Below are 19,336 nucleotides of genomic sequence, written 5' to 3' on the forward strand. Positions count from 1 at the left end.
AGAAGGACCACGCACGCGCCAGTGCCTTCGCCGTGCTGCAGCGCGAGTTCGCTTCGCCCCACTCATCATCATTCACCACGTGGATATGCTGTGATTTTTTTGATAAGTGCCGAGTGATGGGGCGAACCGGATCCCAGTTAACGCGCGAAATAATTGAGGCGGCGGAAATGGTCACATTATGTACTACAGTCGGGCGCGATACGAAGGTTATCGCGCGAGCGTCGACCGGCCCAGCGCCCAAGGGGTCTAGCGGCAAGTTTCGGAACAGTGAAAATCAAGAGTACGCATTCTTCTAGCCATGGTTGGCTGTTCCATGCTTCAACAATCGCCCCTAAGACGAACTCTACACCCTTTCTCTGTATTTTAATTTTTCCATTCGTTGCGATCAAGTGTATTCTTCGTTGGCTCTTATCTCCGCGGGCGATAGCAAACTTGATGAGAAAGGTCTGGGCAAGCTGGTGCTTAGCACTGCTTCGTTTAAACGGCTTGTTAAGTTGATCAAAATATATCGCGTTTTCGTAAGAAAAATGAACATGTGTCTTCCTCAAACGGGAGTAATCGCAGCTTAAGGAACATAAAAAAGAGTGAGTGAAGCTTGCCTGATACCTCCCTCTCCTCGAAAGGGTATTCTGGGACGTGCCTCTGTTGCAGTTCTTGGTCGACGCTCGCGCAATCACCTTCAAATCCCGCGCGACTGTACGAATCGCGAGAGGGTGCCGTCCGTTGCCCTGACGGAAAACGAACTTGGATATTGGTCCCGTACGCAGCACCTGCACAAGTGTTTTGCTATTTTTGAGATCATTTCGCTGCTTTTTACGTCTCGCTCGCTTTATATACTTGTCCACTTCTGCAGTAAACTTCAGTTCAAAGCACGGTATAAGAATATACTCAGGTGATGACACTCTTCCCCCAACGCATGGGAAACCGCAATCCACGCGCGTCCAGATAATGTTCGGGTTCTTATCAGATGACCTGCAGTTTCATCGGCGCCGTCTTAGAGGGCGCTACGAAAAGCGGGGCAGTCGTCTCCATAGCAACGCGCATGCTGCTGATAACGTGCATTTTTCTGTGCCATTTTGCTGGATAATGTGCATCCGCCAAGCGGCGTCGAGGGGCGAAATCTAGAGAGGAACAGGAGAGGGCACGGCGAGCGCGGCGGCGATGACGCAGCACAACCGTGATTCGGCTACTCGCGGGCGCATCTCCGCCTCAAGCCATTAGATGGCGCACCGCTCAACGGACCGACGGCCGAACATTTTCTGGCCGCCTAGGCGCGCGCAGTGTCAACACCTGAATATTCTTACACCGTGGTTCAAAGTCAGCGCCTTGTCTGTCGTGTTGGTTCCTCTCCCTCGCCCTTGTCGTTTCTTCGCTGTTAAATATTAGCATGTTGCGTAACAATCAGTCAGCATTAGAGTGCGTGAGGCATGCACAAGAAAGGCTAGCCAAGAATGACCTCTGAAACGAGCTGTGGATTTAGAAAGCGGGCGATGAGCAAAATGTGCACGCCTTGAGGACGTGGATGGCGCCTATAAAAGCACTTAAGCTTTTAAATACCGGTGATATCGTACAACGAAATTACAAAGTACTACTACATGAAGCGTAGCCATTTTCCGTTGCCACACCTAAACTTAAATAGACCACAGGCGGCCAGTCTGCGGTTAGTGCAGACGGGTACCTACCCGGCACCGTACAAGGCGAATAAAATTTATCTGGAGCTGGAATTAAGGACTGTGTGCGATGCATGTAATGGCGTCATGGAAAGCAGACACGTGTTGGCGGGATGCCCCGCCTCTCTCGCCGATCCCGACCGGGAATGGGAGAAGTGGATGCGGCTCATCAAGAGTGACGAACTCGACGATCAATTAAGGGCTGTCCAGAGGGCCCACGACGCCACCACCCGTCTCGGACTGGTGGTGCCGACGTGGACGCGGCCCGCCTCGGCCTAAAAAACCGAGCTTCAGGACTGTTTTCAATAGTTATACAAACAATGAGTCGCGCCCTTGGCGACGCCAACGCTGAGCAGGTGCACAAGAGATGTTATACTTCTAAATTAACGGAAGTGACTCCAACAAACGAAAAAGAGGAGCCTCAATGCCATAGGACGTGCGTAAGTTTTTGCGGGTTCTTGGGGATGGTCAAGCGGTCCTGAGCCATTTAACGCCACTTGCCCTCCGCAACACTGTTTGTGTTTTGTGGAAAATGCATAATACATGGATCCAGAAATCACGGCAGCGCAGAGTGACCACCACCGTGAGGTTATGGTTCATGATTTACCAGTCAACTTATCTAGAAGCTCAAGGAAGAAGCGGCATTTTTCGTAACGGATACCGAACTACCTATACTTATGAGAAATTGTCGTTGAGGGAATATGACCAATAACCGAATTTATTGTTTTCCTAAGGAACGAGAGCGTCAAGGCACGCACAAGCCGCCTATTCTACCCACAGAACACGGGAGTCCGAGAAGAAAGCTCAGGCTACAGCAGTGATTCGTCGTGGAGATATTAGCCGTCGTCCGGAACTGTATCATCAGAGATGCATTTCAAAAGATGGCACTTACATATCACAAGAGTTTGGAGAAAATGTGCTGGTTAGCCAGTTGAAGAAACCGCGTTTACTACCACTATTTCAGTAATGATGAAATGCAAGCTCGTCAGCGTTGATGGACACCTGGATGTGACAAACCGGAAAAACTACGCATCCCCGAACGAAGCACAATCTGGCGTCAAAGATGTGCATGTTTTGCGCAAATACCATACCTTTCTCCGTGCATAAAAATGTTAACGCAGATCGTAGCAGTGTAAAACATGTAGTTGTTATGACATACAGAGTGGTCAGACCACCGGCTCCGGCGCCGCCGCTATTGCCACCACTACCGCCTCCGCTGGGGCAACTGAAGTCGTGGCGGAAGGAGCGAGGAACCAGAGGTACGCCCACTGCTATGCCGAAGAGTTTGCGGCCACTTTCCACGAGGTGCTTGGGCGCTATAGGAAAGACCCGAAGAAATATCCGGAACCCCACGTGCGTCTGGACAGGTCGCAGGCGGTGGACCTGAGGCGGCTACGGACGGGAACACTCACCAACCCCTACTACCATGGGCTGTAGGATTGGTGGTAGGGGTAGGGACGGGTGCACCGCCTGTGGCCCGCGCTGCACCCGTCGCCTGGCTGCCCATGGTGTGAGCACGGACGGGCCGATATGGCCTATGTACTTTGGGAATGCGCAAGAAACGAAGTAAGGCCACGAAGAAGCACGACGACAACGGAAGGACCCTCTGAAGTGGGGCGCCTTGCTGAGCGATGGCGAGCCGCCATGCTCAGCGAGGTCCCCGAAGACCAGGAATCGGCGACTGCCCTGGCCGTACAGCGGGCCAGGGCAGTCGCCGAGAACCTCGGAAGATATTCCTCGAGCGGTGGATCCCTGGCAGCCAAGCCCAGCGCACAGTTATAAACGCTGGGGCAAATAAAGTTGATTCAACTCAACAACCACAGTGTATGCTTACCCACGTTTACAGGTAACTCAAGGTGTCGCATATAACCAAGGGGTTCTTTGCACCACAGAATTGTCGAAGGCTATATGCAGAGAGGTCCTGTAACTGTTCCGTATTGTATCGCCCTCAAGCGCTTTATAGCGTTTGAGCGAAGTCGCAAAGTCAGCCTCCAGGCTAAAGTGAATAGCGGTCTAATGATGGGTTGGTGCTATTGTCCGCGCCTAGTGTTAGCGTTTTCCCTTGAAATTCTGCTTTTGGGAGCTTTATGCTGCGTTTCAACTGTGTTACTCGTCGTATGATCTTGGGGGAATCTCCGTTCCGCCATGATGTGCCGCGCATGCATACGGAGTTTTATTTGGATGCAGTCATCCGAAAGGGAGTGTTACTGCGCAGAAATTGACTGCCTGGAAGAAAATGAAGCGTCTGGAGCTGAATAACAAACTGCGCGACAAATGGTAAGGAGGAAGCACGTGCTCCACGGGCGCAAAACGACGAGACAGGCCGAGCACCGGTGGAGGTTGGGAGGGCGGAGCGAGACAATCGTAGTCGGAATGAGATAGCCAGGACGTAGGAAGTCTGGACAACCGTGTACCATGCTCGAAGTCGCTGTAAGACCTCACCTGGGATCATACACCTCATCAAGCTTCTTTCCCTTGTTTTGTGTTTACAGAATGTTTCATATTAAAGAGGTACTGACACAAAATTTCGCGGGCGAGATAGCCCCATGGAATCGATTCCCCTTAACATGCTTATATCATCTGCAAAATATCAACAGCGAATATGTCTAGGAAGGCATTTTAGTATATTGTCAAGTATAGTGGTCGTGACGTCGACGAAGACCGCAGCGACGTGTCCAAGATGAAACTCTTTATTTAGCCGAAGTTGTGGCCGAGAAACGGAAAGTTGATTTACAGCAATACACACTGTATGCACTGAAGCGGCGAACAGAGCGTCGACCGTCGATCAACTGACAAGCGCTCAAGCGCCTTGGCTTTTATACAAACGCTATCAAACTTGCCAGCGATATGGCTGGTGGCGGCGTTATCTCTAGACAAAGCTGGAGCATTCGCGTGCGGCGCGCAATCTTAACGGGGAACGTTTTAACACAATCTCGAAGCTTCTTACACATCGCGGCGCGGCCTGCGCAGCGCGTTGCCCACAGTTTTTGTGGGTGAAGCTTCAAATGAAAAATAAGACGCGCGGCAATGACCCCCTCTGAGAAAGCATCGTCCCGATGCTTAAAAACAGAACATGAATACATGCAATACTAAAGAAAACTAATAAAGTAAGCAAACATTAGAGTCCCCAGGTGCGTTAACGAGCATAGTACGGTTTAAGGCGCACCACATGCATGACCTCAGGTCGAGCTCGGCGCCTCTGAGAGTTCGTGACGCCGTCGGGGACAACCTCGTAGTCGAGTGCGCCGGGACGTCGAAGTACCCTGTACGGGCCGAAGTATCGTCGAAGAAGCTTCTCGCTCAGTCCGCGTCGTCGTATTGGCGTCCAGACCCAGACACGGTCGCCGCGCTGGTACTCCACGAAGCGTCGTTGAAGATTATAGTGACGGCTGTCGACCCTCTTCTGGTTCTTGATGCGCAGGCGGGCGAGCTTTCGAGCTTCTTCGGCGCGTTGCAAATAAGCAGTGACGTCGAGATTGTCTTGGTCGGTGGCTGTTGGCAGCATTGCGTCGAGCGTCGTTGCCGGGCTCCTTCCGTAGACCAGCTTGTACGGCGTCATTTGTGTCGTTTCATGAATGGCCCTGTTGTATGCGAAGGTCACATACGGAAGGATGGCATCCCACGTCTTGTGTTCGAAGTCGACATACATGACCAGCATGTCGGCGATGGTCTTGTTTGGCCGCTCGGTGAGGCCATTGGTTCTCGGGTGGTAGGCGGTGGTGCAGCGGTGGCTCGTCTCGCTGTACTTCAAGATCGCCTGAGTTAGGTCCGCAATAAAGGCGGTACCTCTGTCTGTGATGAGGAGCTCTGGGGCGCCATGACGCAAGACGATGTTCTCCACGAACTTGGCTACCTCGGCGGCACTGCCTTTGGGCAAGGCCTTTGTCTCGGCGTAGCGGGTGAGGTAGTCAGTTGCTACGACGATCCACTTGTTGCCGGAAGTCGACGTCGGGAACGGCCCCAGTAGGCCCATCCCGATTTGCTGGAACGGCCGGTGAGGTGGTTCGATTGGCTGCAGAAGTCCCGCTGGCCTAGTCGGCGGTGTCTTCCGTCGTTGGCAATCTCGGCAAGTCTTAACGTAGTGGGCGACGTCGGCAGCAAGGCATGGCCAGTAGTATTTTTCCTGTACTCTGGCGAGCGTTCGGGAAACACCGAGGTGTCCAGCCGTCGGGTCGTCGTGTAGGGCCTGGAGGACTTCTGGTCGCAATGATGAGGGCACGACGAGAAGGTAGTCGGTTCGAAGTGGCGAGAAGTTCTTCTTCAGGAGAACGCCGTTCCGTAAGAAAAACGACGGCAGTCCTCGCTTGAATACCTTCGGAACAACGGCGGTCTTGCACTCGAGGTACTCCATACGGCCCCCAGGTTCCGCGTCGGCTCGTTGCCTTTCGGCGAAGTCGTCGGCACTTATAGTTCCGAGGAAGCAGTCGTCGCCGTTTTCTTGCGGCGGCGTGTCGACGGGGGCGCGAGACAGGCAATCGGCGTCAGAGTGTTTTCGCCCGGACTTGTACACGACGGTAATGTCGAAATCTTGAAGCCTCAGACTCCATCGTGCGAGACGACCTGAAGGGTCCTTCAGGTTAGCTAGCCAACATAAGGCGTGATGGTCACTGACAACTTTGAAGGGCCTGCCATAGAGGTAGGGGCGAAATTCTGACGTAGCAAAGACGATGGCAAGGCATTCTTTTTCTGTTGTGGAATAGTTGGCTTCTGTCTTGGATAGTGACCGGCTAGCATAACTGATAATCCTTTCAAGCCCGTCAGTGTTTTACACAAGGACGGCACCGAGCCCTACGCTGATTGCGTCGGTGCGTGTTTCCCTATCGGCGCAATCGCCGAAATGCGCAAGTATGGGTGGCGTCTGCCGGCGTCGTTTAAGTTTTTCAAATGCTTGCACTTGCGCCGTTTCCCACCTGAATTCCACGTTAGTCTTCGTGAGAAGCGTCAGTGGTTCGGCAATCCGTGAAAAGTTTTTGACGAAGCGTCTGTAATAGGCGCATAGGCTGAGAAATCGGCGCACGGCCTTCTTGTTGGTGGGTGGCGCGAATTCGGCGATGGCAGCTGTTTTCCGCGGGTGTGGCAGCACTCCAGACTTGCTGATCACATGACCCAGAAACAAGAGCTCGTCGTACGGGAATCGGCACTTTTCTGGCTTTAGGGTCAGTTCAGAAGTCTTGATTGCTTGAAGTGCAGCCTCAAGCCGCTGGAGATGCTCGTCGAAGGTCGAGGAAAACACGACAACGTCGTACAAATACACAAGGCGCGTCTGCCACTTCACTCCGGCCAGCACGCTGTCCATGACACGCTCGAACGTCGCAGGTGCCGAGCAAAGACCGAAGGGCATGACCTTGAACTAAAAGAGGCCGTCGGGTGTTATAAAAGCGGTCTACTTCGATCTGCCAATAGACGGTCTTGAGCTCCATCGACGAAAAGTACATCGCGTTGTGAAGTCGTTCCAGGGTGTCGTCTATCCGTGGGAGGGAGTAAACGTCCTTCTTCGTGATTTTGTTCAGGTGCCGATAATCAACGCAGAAGCGCAGTGTCCCGTCCTTCTTCTTCACTAAAACCACGGGTGACGCCCACGGACTCTTGGACGGCTGGATGATGATATCGTCGACTTGTTTCTTTATCGCGTCGCGCACTCGAGTTGAAACTCTGTATGGGCTCTGACGGAGGGGCCTCGCACTGTCCTCCTTTATAATTCGGTGTTTCGCCACCGGAATTTATCGAATTCATGATGACGACGAGAAGAAGTCCTTGTATCGTTGTAGCAGGGATTTGATCTCGTCTTGCTTGCGCTGGGGAAGACTTGGGTTGACGTCAAAAGCAGGCTCCGGCCCTGGCGTTTTCGCAGAAGCTTCGATTACATCTGTGAGGGTGAAGGCATTGCTGGCTTCCACAATTTCTTCAATGAAAGCGACTGTCATACTCGTGTTCTCGCGCTTGTATTCGTAGCGGAAATTCGTGAGCATCACATTTGTTTTTCCTCCACGAAGCTCGGCTATTCCTCTTGCGACGCAAACGTCTTGATTGACCAACAGGTGCTGGTCACCCTGGATGACGCCTTCCAAGTCGGTGGCTCTTTCGGTGCAGAGGGAAATAATGACGCTGGAGAGAGGTGGTATGGTGACTTGCTCGTCGAGCACACTTAAGGCCTGGTTTCTTGGTGTCGTGGGGGGTGGCAGAGCTTCTTCTGAGGATAGCGTTATGAACTCAGATCTCAGGTCTATTACGGCACCGTGTTCACTTAGGAAGTCCATCCCAAGTATCACGTCCCTGGAACAGTGCTGCAGGATAAGAAAGATGGCAGGATAAGCTCGGTCACTGATGGTGACTCTTGCTGTGTAGACTTCAGCCGGCGTTATCAAATGACCTCCAGCGGTGCGGATTTCAGGTCCTTCCCAAGCAGTCTTAACTTGCATCAGTTTCGCGGCGAATCACCCACTGACGACGGAATAGTCAGCCCCAGTGTCGACGAGAGCGATAACGTTGTGTTCGTCGAATAGTACGTCGAGGTTGCTAGTGCGCCGTCTTGCGCTGCGGTTGGGTCGCGGTGTCGGGTCACGGCTGCGTCCGTTTGTTCCGCTGCTTCCATGCTGCGTCGTCGGGTCGTCAGGTCTTCTTCGGTCCGCGAGGTATCGTCGGCGGCCGCGGAGGATCTTCGGCATTTCGTGTTACAGCAACCCCACCTTCATTGGTTGCTGCCCTTAGTTTCCCGGAGACGGGCTAGGCGACCAGCCCCGGTTTAGGCCAGTGTACTGCCGGCTGTGCAATGACATGCAGCGGCCGCGCGTCGGCGAGCGGGAAGGTCGTCTTTCTTGCCACTGTGTTCCGGAGAGGTAGTCATCGATGTCGTGAGGCCATTCGCCTGGCTGCGGGCACGGCATGTTGACGGCGAATCCGCTTAGCCCCGTCTGTCGGTACTGGCAGCGGTGGTACGTGTGGCCGGCCTTCCCGCAGTGGTAGCAGAGCGGGCGGTTGTCTGGGGCGCGCCAAACGGCGGTCTTCCTTGGCGCGTAGCGCTGGCCGAAAGGCGGACTGTAGGGCGTCTGGCGACGGTGCTGCGGCGGTGTGGCGTCTTGGCGTGGGCGTGGAGGAGGAGCATGACGGCGGGCTGCAGCAGCATAGCTTATCGCTTCCGGCTGCGGCTCTGCCAGCCGAGGCGCGCCCAGTGACTGCTGGATCTCCTGGCGCACGACGTCGGCGACGGAATCTACTTGAGGTTGCGGTGAAGGTAGAATTTTTCGCAGATCATGTCACGGATCATGTCACGGACGTGCTCGGATCATGTCGCGCAGGTCGGCGGATCCTAGTGCTTGAACGTCGGCGTAGCTTGGGGCCGAGAAGCTGCGTGTTGTATATGAAAGAAGATGAGATGGTCGCGTGGGGACATGAAATAAAGAAGATGATGTTCAGGCAATAATAATAATATCTGGGGTTTAACGTCCCAAAACCAAGATATGATTATGAGAGACGCCGTAGTGGAGGACTCCGGCAATTTTGACCACCTCGGGTTCTTTAACGTGCACCTAAATCTAAGTACATGGGCCTCAGGCATTTTCGCCTCCAATGATGTTCAGGCATCGGAGGCATCGTTTCTCTCTGTTCTAAATACAACATATTGGCGACGAGATTTCGACCCATGCAAGAGCAAGAGTCCTGGTGATTTCTGCTGCATCACCACAATGAGCATTCCGGGATTGCAACCGCCACCGCCTTTCCTGCCTTCGCCTGGTCATCCGGCTGTCCCATGGGACCAGTGGAAGCAGGCCTTTCAGACGTACATGGTGGCTTCTGGAGCTTCAGAGCTTCCAGCCGAACGCCGAAAAGCTATCCTGCTCACATGTCTTGGTATGGAGGGGCAGCGAACTTCTCTACACTGAAGCCAGCGGACTTGCTGTCTGGCTCTGCTTCCGCCGCTAGTCCTTCGAGCACAGGTGTCGCCGGATCGACGAGTGACGCGTATGACTCTGCAATCGCCCTGCTTTCGGACCATTTCAAGCGTTCAGTCAACGTCATCGTGGCTCGACAACGGTTCAGTCGCCGTGCTCAGCATGCAGGTGAGACAGCGGAAGAATACGTCGCTGCTTTACAAATCCTCATTGCCGACTGTAATTTTGGAAGCCTCGCTGATGAGATGCTACGTGATCAGCTTGTCTCGAAAACGACGAATAATCATTTACGTGCGCGGTTACTTTTTGAAGGCTCCTCACTGACGCTCTCACGAGCTATAACAATTGCTAATCAGTACGAAGAAGCCGTGAGTCATGCTAAGGAATTTTGCGACGATGCTTCTGTTCGTCACGTTAAAACAGCGCAAAGCTCTTCTCGGTCTTCTGAACAACCAAAGGAACGCACAACTTGTAATAAGTGCAAAGCCAAATCATCTGAGCATCCCGTACAAGGTACCACGAACCTTCGAGCTTGCTATCGTTGTGGAGCGACTGATCATCTTGCCAACAGTCCTGCATGTAAGGCCCGCAAGCGCAGATGTCGTCGCTGCGAGAGGATTGGCCACTTAGATTTTATGTGAAGGTCGTCTGGATATTCAGCTAAAGTTCAACAAGTTGATGACGACGACGACGCTAGCTCCCAGAGTAGCGGAAAAGCAGTTTGTGTTGTCAATGGACGCAAGCATGGCATTTACGCATCCGTCGCTGTGGAAGGTCGCCCTATCTCGTTTCTAGTTGATACGGGATCTTCTGTCACTATTCTGGCTGAAGAACTCTATCATCAGTTTTTTGCAAGCACTTACCCTTTGAAACCTGCCTCAGTGCAGCTTTTCGACTACTCCAAGTCAAAGATAAGAGTTCGAGGATGCTTTGCCGCTTCAGCTGCGTTCCAAGACAGAACTGCTTGTATTCTTCTATATGTTGTATCTGAAGGCACCACTGCACTGGGCTTAGACGCCATTGCGGCACTACAGATGAATATTGAAGGTAAATCGCGTCAGTGTCTTGCATTGTCCTCCAGCACTCCTACATTGCCAGCTGAGCTACGTTCAGAGTACGAACACCTCTTTGACAGACAGCTCGGACTTGCCAAAGGATTCAAACACAAGGTTAAGGTTCGTGATTCCGTTCCACCCGTTGCCAGCAAGCTACGACGGCTGCCGTTTACCCTTCGTGAACAAGTGTCGGCTGAACTGCAGAAACTTGAAGCCCAAGACATAATCGAGCGCGTTGACGCCTCCCAGTGGGTTTCTCCTATAGTGGTTGTTCGCAAGAAGGATGGTTCTATACGAATGTGTGTTGATCTGCGAGAGCCCAATAAAGCTATAATTGTTGATAGCTTTCCACTACCACAGACAGACGAGCTGCTGCGCAGCTTAGCTGGCGCCAAGCGATTCTCGAAGCTGGACTTGGCGTCTGCCTACCATCAACTAGAGCTCGATCCTGAGAGTCGTGATCTGACTACCTTCATCACGCACGACGGGCTTTTTCGCTTTAAGATAGTATGTTTCGGCTTGGCTTCAGCACCGTCAGCATTTCAAAAGATGATGCATCTCATACTGAAAGGGTGCAAAGGTGTACTTTTCTACATCGACGACATTATCATATATGGTCGTTCTCGAGAAGATCATCTTTCAAATCTCCGCATCGTTTTGCAACGACTTTCTAAAGCGGGCCTGAAACTCAACCAGAAGTGCGTTTTCGACGTCACGGAACTAACGTTTCTGGGATATGTTGTGAACGGCAAAGGACTCTTTCCACTAGCGTCATCTATCCAAGCGATGAAAGAAGCTCCGGCGCCTTCAAACATCAATGAACTTCGTTCCCTGCTTGGTCTGGCGGGATTTTACTCCAAGTTCGTTCCCCATTTTTCGGATGTTGTGGAACCTTTACGGGCATTGCTTCGAGGCAACGAGCCATTTGCTTGGACGTCAGCTGCCGAAGAGAGTTTCGTCCGCTTGAAATCACTGCTGAAAACTTGCAAAGTTCTACATTTCATTGACCCGAACCTACCCGTCATCGTCACGACCGATGCCTCCGGGTACGGACTGGGCGCTGTGCTGCAACAAGATAACAAGGGGATTCTACAGACGGTTGCCTTTGCCTCCCGTACCTTGAGCCCACAAGAAAGGAAATACTCTGCAGGCGAACGTGAAGCCTTAGCATGTGTTTGGGCCTGTGAACATTGGCACGTGTACCTTTGGGGTCGCCCCTTTGTCTTGCGAACCGACCACAGTGCTCTTGTCACCTTGCTGTCAACCAAAGGTGTTGGACATCGGCCATTGCGAATTTCACGTTGGTCAGCGCGACTTCTTTGTTACAACTACACCGTAGAGTACCGTAAGGGAAGCGATAATGTGGTGGCTGATGCGCTCTCTCGACTGCCTTTGCAAGGAGAAACCAATCAGGTTGCCGAAGATGAGTTTGTTTGCCTTCTTTCTCCGATGCTAACCATTGCAGAATTACAAGCGGAGAGTGCATCTGACAGTACAATCGCAAAAGTCATGGACTTCGTTTTGTCATCTTGGCCTGATAAGGCATCTCTGGAAGCGGAGATAATGCCATATTTTCATGTACGTGCAGAACTATCCATTGTACACGACTTGCTTTACCGTGGTGACAGGATCGTAATTCCAAGTACCCTTACTCGTCGTTTGATGGAAGTCGCACACGAATCACATCCGGGGATCAGTCGTACGAAAAGCCATTTGAGAGAGTTGTACTGGTGGCCTCGAATGGATAACCATGTAGAACAACTGGTTAAAACATGTGTTGTTTGTCAGTCATGTGACAAATCAGCACGGCCAACCGCAGCACCTATGCAGCCAGTAGCTTTCCCTGACAACCCTTGGGAGAAGATTGCCATTGATATTATTGGCCCATTTGAGCAAGCTCCCATCACTTGCCGTTATGCAGTGACGCTTATTGATTATCACAGCAAATGGCCAGAAGTTTTTTTTGCAAGACAAGTTTCTACGGCGACGGTCAAGAACTTTCTGCTACAAGTGTTTTCTCGTGAAGGCTACCCGAGTGAAATGGTTTCCGACCACGGACCGCAGTTCAGCTCAGCTGAATTTGAAGAGTTCCTTCAGGAACGTGGCATACGCCATTGCTTTTCTTCTGTTTACCATCCGCAAGCAAACGGGCTTGTAGAAAGGTTTAACAGAGTCCTCAAATCTGTTGTCCAGATGGCAGTATACGAGCGGCGTGATATCCGTGTCGCCGTGACAGATTATTTGGGGGTCTACCGCTGCACACCTCATGCCACAACGGGAGTTGCACCCGCCGTTTTGTTGCACGGACGACTGCCACGAACACGCTTAAGCATTGTTGAATTACCGGATTCTTCATTTCACGAAAATCCAGCACAGGCGATGAAATGGCTGCGTCAGCGTGTCAGACACAACCAATCTTCTTCCAAACTTTACACAGACTGCCGTCGCCGAGCCCGGACAAGACACTTTGCCGTCGGCGACTATGTCCGCGTGAGAAAGTCGTCAGTTCACGGGAAAATATCTTCGCGCTTTTCAGAACCGAAGAAGATTATTGAGCAACGAGGGCCAGCTTCATTTCTTTTGGATGACGGGCGAGTGTGGAACGCCTCCAAATTTCAAGCGATACACCCAGAAGCTGCGGAGAAGTGCACAGGCAATCGACCGGGTATTCTAGAGTGGACTCTACCACTACCTGACGAGTCTCTTCAAGGTGGTGCATTTCCTGCGAGTGAACAACATGCTGACTGTCCACCTACGTCACGTCAAGAAATAGCAGCACAAGTCAGCAGTGAATCAAGTACTCAGCCGTCTTCACTGCAAGACAAAATGACCGGCCAACCACCACGGAAGAGCGCACGAGTTAAAAAAAAAAAACGCCGTTGAAGCTCAGGGACTATGCGTTACGCAAGCGATAGTTTTTTTTATCAACCGGGGAAATGTTGCATATGAAAGAAGATGAGGCTGGTCGCGTGGGGACATGAAATAAAGAAGATGATGTTCAGGCATCGGAGGCATCGTTTCTCTCTGTTCTAAACACTGCGGTTGTATTGCCGCGTTCGCAGCTCAAGCGTTTTCTCGATTGTTGAAGCCTCGGCGAGAAATTTGGCGACCGTCGTGGGCGGGTGGCGGACAAGTCCCGCGAACAGTTCTTGTTTTACACCCCGCATAAACAGGCGAACGTTTTTGTCTTCCGGCATCGCAGAGTCGGCTTGGCAGAAAAGTCGAGTCATCTCTTCCGTGAAGATGGTGACGTTTTCATCTGGTAGCTGCACCCAGGTCACCAGCGAGAGTTTCCTTGCGGACAACGCTTTCGAACGTGTGCAGGAATGAGCTGCGGAATAGGTCCCAGGTTTGAAGTTAGGACTCCCGATTCTCAAACCAGGTTCTTGCCGCGTCTTCCAAGTAGAAGTAGACGTGGCGCCGCTTGTCTTCGGTGCTCCAACTGTTAAAAGCGACGAAACGGTCGTACGTTTCAATCCAGGTTTCCGGGTCCTCGAATGATGAACCGCGGAACGTTGGCGGCTCCCTGGGTTACCGGAGAGGAATAGGTGCAGGCGGCACAGTGGCTGTCATCGTCGCTGTTGTCTTCGTAGCTGTGGCTCTTGGCTTGTCCGGTAGGAGTCCAAATTGCGGGGGAAGTCCTCTCCGTCTGCGGCTGTCTCTACTGTCGCTGATGGTGTCGGTGTCTTCTTCGCGACGTGGGCTAGGTTCACGGCTTGACGGGGGTGTCCGGTGCATGAAAGAAGCAGCACCTCCACCAGATGTCACGTGGTCGTGACGTCGACGAAGACCGCAGGTGACGTGTCCAAAATGAAACTCTTTATTTGGCCGAACTTGTGGCCGAGAAACGGAACGTTAATTTACAGCAATACACACTGTGTGCACTGATGCGGCACACAAAGCGTCGACCGTTGATCAACCGACAAGCGGTCAAGCGCGTCGGTTTTTATACAGACGCTATCGAACTTTCCAGCGATATCGCTGGTGGCGGCGTTATCTCTAGACAAAGCTGGAACATTCGCGTGCGCCGCGCACTCTTAACGGGGAACGTTCTAAAACAATCGCGAAGCTTCTTACACATCGCGGCGCGGCCTGCGCAGCGCGTTGCCCACAGTCTTTGTGGGTGAAGCTTCAACTCATGAAAAATAAGACGCACGGCAATATGAATTTTGAAGTTCGCGTGCGCTATCTAGCGCTATACGCCGCACCTCGCGGCATTAACAACCTTGAAAGTGACTCGATGGTGACCCCGCTGCTTACCCGACGTCACCACCCCGCAGCCGGTACATCAAGTTATGATGATGTCATAGCCGCCATTTCTATTTTGCCACGCCTGTGCCAGCAGACTACTTTTCGGCGGCTGCTCGCGAGTCCGTGGCCGCGGCACAGCGTTGAGAGTTTTATGTTTGGCGACACTGCTTTCCGTTTCCTGTTCAAAAGAACTTCTTGATGGGGACCGCGCGGAAGTGCGTCACAGTTCTGTGTGCTGACATGGTAGAGCGCTGCACACGCTACGTGGTGATAGTTTCGCCGGGCGGATTGTCGTTTTTGGAGCTCTCTAAAACCGAAACTGACACTGGTCGCACACCGCTTCAAACAATGTGCCGTGTTATGACTAAAGGGCCACGAGCAACACATTGCGGGAAAAAAAAAAGAACGCGAGGCCATAAATTTTGCGTCAGTACTCCTTTAAGATGCCGTTATAGCTTCCTTTACTTTTGGCTCTGCCTTTTTTTCTTGCCCCGGTAACGAGGACTAGCAGGCTAGAGTCACGCTCTCCAGGCCGACCTCTTATTTTTTTTCTCTTCATTATGTATTATATTCTTTTTCTTCTTGCATGGAAGTCCAACCGAGGTGAACTCGACATTTTCAGGACAATGCTCCAGCTATGGCAGGGGAACGCCGAAAGGACGTGCAGCCGTTGCCTACCACTGTGCTCGGCGTTCAAAGCACTATTCATTTCATCGTTTACGCAGCGCTACCTCATCATCGGTCGTTGCTACCCGCGCTTGCGCCTGTTGTCCAGCGCCTGTGCCACTACGTCGCAACCGCTGGGACTTTTTAAGCGAAGCTTTTATAACACATATTTCGGTGGCGTCGTCGAACGGGAACACACCGGCTTCGCACGCGAAAACCCTGGCGCCGGCGAGTGTATAAAAACGCGGCTCTTGAAGGTGTGCAGGTCACATGCAAATTTGCAAGGGCGTGCGCAGGGTTTCCCTTCAGGGGGGGCGAAGGTTCGTCGCAGCGCCCCCCCCTCCCAATTATGTCAATGTGTGGCGCTGACATTCCCCCCTCCCGTGTCGCAGCGCTCCCCTCACTATTATGTCAATGTTAACTACAAAAGAAGCCACAAACCATCGAAAAACGGAAAACAGCAGAGCGGCAGAAAACAGAGACAGAGCGCAGAGACATGGCACTAACAACTGGCGTTTATTTCGGAAAAAAAACCTTCCCCCCTGACCGTACGACGCATGCGCAGATGACAAACAAAACCAAACACCCCAAAAAGCACACAAAGCTAATCTAAGCAGATCACCTCTGTGCTAGAAACAAAAATTCTTTCCTGGTAAGATAAACAGAAGCCGCACTAACGCATTTGTCTGGACCAAGTTTCCAAATATGGAATGCCTTAATAATCTCCCGTTCTCGCTGCGTCTTAGCCTTACCTAAAATTGTCACCTTAGCAAACAGAGGCTAAAGGTTGCGGCCAGGAGCGATGTAAAACTGGTCTGTTCTGCACCGTGCAAACTCGCGGGTCTTTGGAAGAAGGTTGTGCAGCGTGGCACGATGAGCAGCATTTGTGACATAAAGCATGTCAAATAATACTGTGCGTGTAACACATGTGTAGTGTATTGCATCCCTTTAAGTTGTGACAAGTTTTACGTTGGACAGTCGGGTCGATGTGTCAATGTTAGGTTGAGGGAGCATGAAAATCTTCTACCCACGGGCACCGGTGGTAACTTGCCGCTGCACTGCAAGTTGTGTGGTTGTTCGCCTCTGTTTGCTAAGGTGACAATTTTAGGTAAGGCTAAGACGCAGCGAGAACGGGAGATTATTGAGACACTCCATATTTGGAAACTTGGTCCAGACAAATGGGTTAGTGCGGCTTCTGTTTATCTTACCAGGAAAGAATTTTCGTTTCTAGCACAGAGGTGATCTGCTTAGATTAGCTGTGTGTGCTTTTTGGGGTGTTTGGTTTTGTTTGTCATCTGCGCATGCGTCGTACGGTCAGGGGGGAAAGTTTTTTCCGAAATAAACGCCAGTTGTTAGTGCCACGTCTCTGCGCTCTGTCTCTGTTTTCTGCCGCTCTGCTGTTTTCCGTTTTTCGACGGTTTGTGGCTTCTTTTGTAGTTAACTAAGTATGTACCAACTTGCCCAACAAGCAACTCTCCTGAACGTGATTATGTCAATGCTTGGGGATGACTTTGCGCCCTATTATGTGAATACGTGGGGCGCCCCCCCCCCCCCCCCCTGCGCCCCACCCCCCGTGCGCGCGCCGTTTTCCAATAACTGATGCTATCCCGACTGTGGGCATGTTGGCGATCAGTCATTTTCTGATATACGGCAATGTGATGGTCGCTTTTCATTTCACATCGCCACATATCATTGTTGCCTGTATATGAACGCATGACCGTCGTTTTTGACTGTGTCAAGTGGAGCGTGGTGCTGATAAGCACGTGGATGAAGATCCAATTCCCGGAGTGAAGAAGGAAGGAGCATTTGTGCAATGCGATGCAAAAAAGAAAGAAAGAAAGAATGGAAGGAAGCAGCAAAGAAGGAAAGAAAGAAAGGACAGCAATACTTTAGGCACGCACGCTCCAAGCTTCGCTCGCCCCTGATTTTCTCGGTAGTGGAAGGGCTCCTGAATTTTTTCTGGTGAACATACCGTCACTATAAGGGTTACGCTTGAAGCCTGACGTTCTCCCTTTTCCCCTTCTGCTACTTCGTCATGATATTATTTTAAGGCGAAATGCTTACATGACTCAACGGTCAAAAGAGCCGACGTCCGGCTGCGCCGTGAACACCAATGATAAAAATTTTCGCGGTGTTACGTAAAGATGTCATGGTGCCAAATGATTAAGAGGTCGCTTAAGCTCGCTTTAAATTCACTTAGGTGAATTGAAGCGAGCTTAAAGACAATCAACGTAAAATAATGTATTCAAGATTGAATCAACGTGTATTGATACAGATCAGGAGAGAATTAACGTGTGGTAATATCAATCAAGCGTTGGTCAACCTAGATAAAAGAGAAAAAAGACGCCCGCATCTTCCCACGGGGGGAACTCGAGTAAATGCGTCGCAGAGTTGTGGGGGTATCGCGTGAATGTTGCGTAATTGGGTATGGTTTGGGAATGCTTAATTGTTACACGATGCGCACACCAAGTACGACTTGAACGGCTCCAGCGTGCACGAAGTTCCGGGTCCGCAGCTCGCTTAAAACGCTTGCGTTCAGCGTCGTATGCTCGTCTCTTCGCAGCCTTGTCTTCTGCGTTGCTTGCTGTTGTTGACGCCGACGACAGTGAGCGTCGGGTAACGTTGCCTTCAACGAGTGGTGGGACGCTGATTGAAGGTACTGTTGCTTCCATCGCATCTACTCGACAAGTCAAGCGAAAGCCAAGTAAAGACGCCCTTGACTGAATTCCGAACGCGCGCTCCGCCGCTTATATACACACCGCCCGCGTTCGAGGGAGAGCAGGGAAGAAGGGAGGGAGAGGAGAGGCTTGCTGCCGGCACGAGACGAGCCGAGCATGCGCAGTGGGTGTGTGGACGGCGCCGCCGACGCCGCAGGTGCGACTAAGAAATGCTCCGCAATTAATAAACTGAATCAACAGTGATTCAAGTCACTTAAGTGTAAATGAAGAATGAATCGAGCGAGTTGAATAAAGTCGCTCGATTCATTTTCGAATAAAGAGCAGAACAAGTGATGATTTATCAAAAAACAGATCAAGTAACTAGAAGTGTGAACAAAGAACAAATTAATTGACTTTATCGAGAGTGACTCAAGTGACTAAAGTGTGGATCAGCGTACATTAAAGAGACTGAAGTTGTGAGAAATGCGAGCGCGGCTGGAAAATGGGCAGCTGGAAGCGCGTAGAGCGATACTGAGGAATAAGCAGCAACAATTTTTTTCGTGAATGCCCAACGTCAACGGCTAAGTTGCACCACTTCGCACCACTTCCTTTTCCCGCATGCAAGTGATAACATTCGAAAAAACTTGACGCTTGAGCTTCACCTTTAAAGGCACGTTCACACCGAGCGTGGATATGGAAAGCGGAGTGGTGGATCCGGAAAGCGGACGCGGATTATCCGCAAAAGCGGAAAACCCGCGGCCACTTGCCCGGATCGCTCCCGGACCGTTTTTTTCCGCGCGGGAATGTTGGCCGCGTTGGCCACTGCCAATCAAGGCCCGAGGAGCGCGCGCTCAGTATTGCGTAGTGCCGCGAGATGGAGACACGTCCGCCGTGGATTGCTCCATCCCCGCGGCGGAGCGGGCAGAAGGCAACGCGGTCGTTCTGAACAGCCGCACGGCCTCGCTGCCTCTCCGCTTTGAAAATCCGCTTGCCCGCTTGCGTGCTCCGCGTTCGGTGGGAACGTGCCTTAAGAGTAGAATGCAATAGCGTAATCGGGCCCCGTGAGCATCGCCTTTTCGTCTGCTAGCCTGGCTTCGGTTCTCGGTGCACGCCTCAACCTTGCCGCTAGGAAACGAACGTCTGTGCGC

General features: G+C 51.8%; 1 protein-coding gene across 1 annotated transcript in view; it reads right to left on the reverse strand.

Moving 5' to 3' along the window:
- The window catches only part of LOC119373801 (uncharacterized), a 153,635-nt gene that overhangs the window by 45,260 nt on the left and 89,039 nt on the right, over window positions 1–19,336 (reverse strand). The gene's annotated exons all lie outside the window — the stretch shown is intronic.

The sequence above is a fragment of the Rhipicephalus sanguineus genome, chromosome 11 (genome assembly GCF_013339695.2).
Source record: "Rhipicephalus sanguineus isolate Rsan-2018 chromosome 11, BIME_Rsan_1.4, whole genome shotgun sequence".
NCBI classification, from domain to species: domain Eukaryota; kingdom Metazoa; phylum Arthropoda; class Arachnida; order Ixodida; family Ixodidae; genus Rhipicephalus; species Rhipicephalus sanguineus.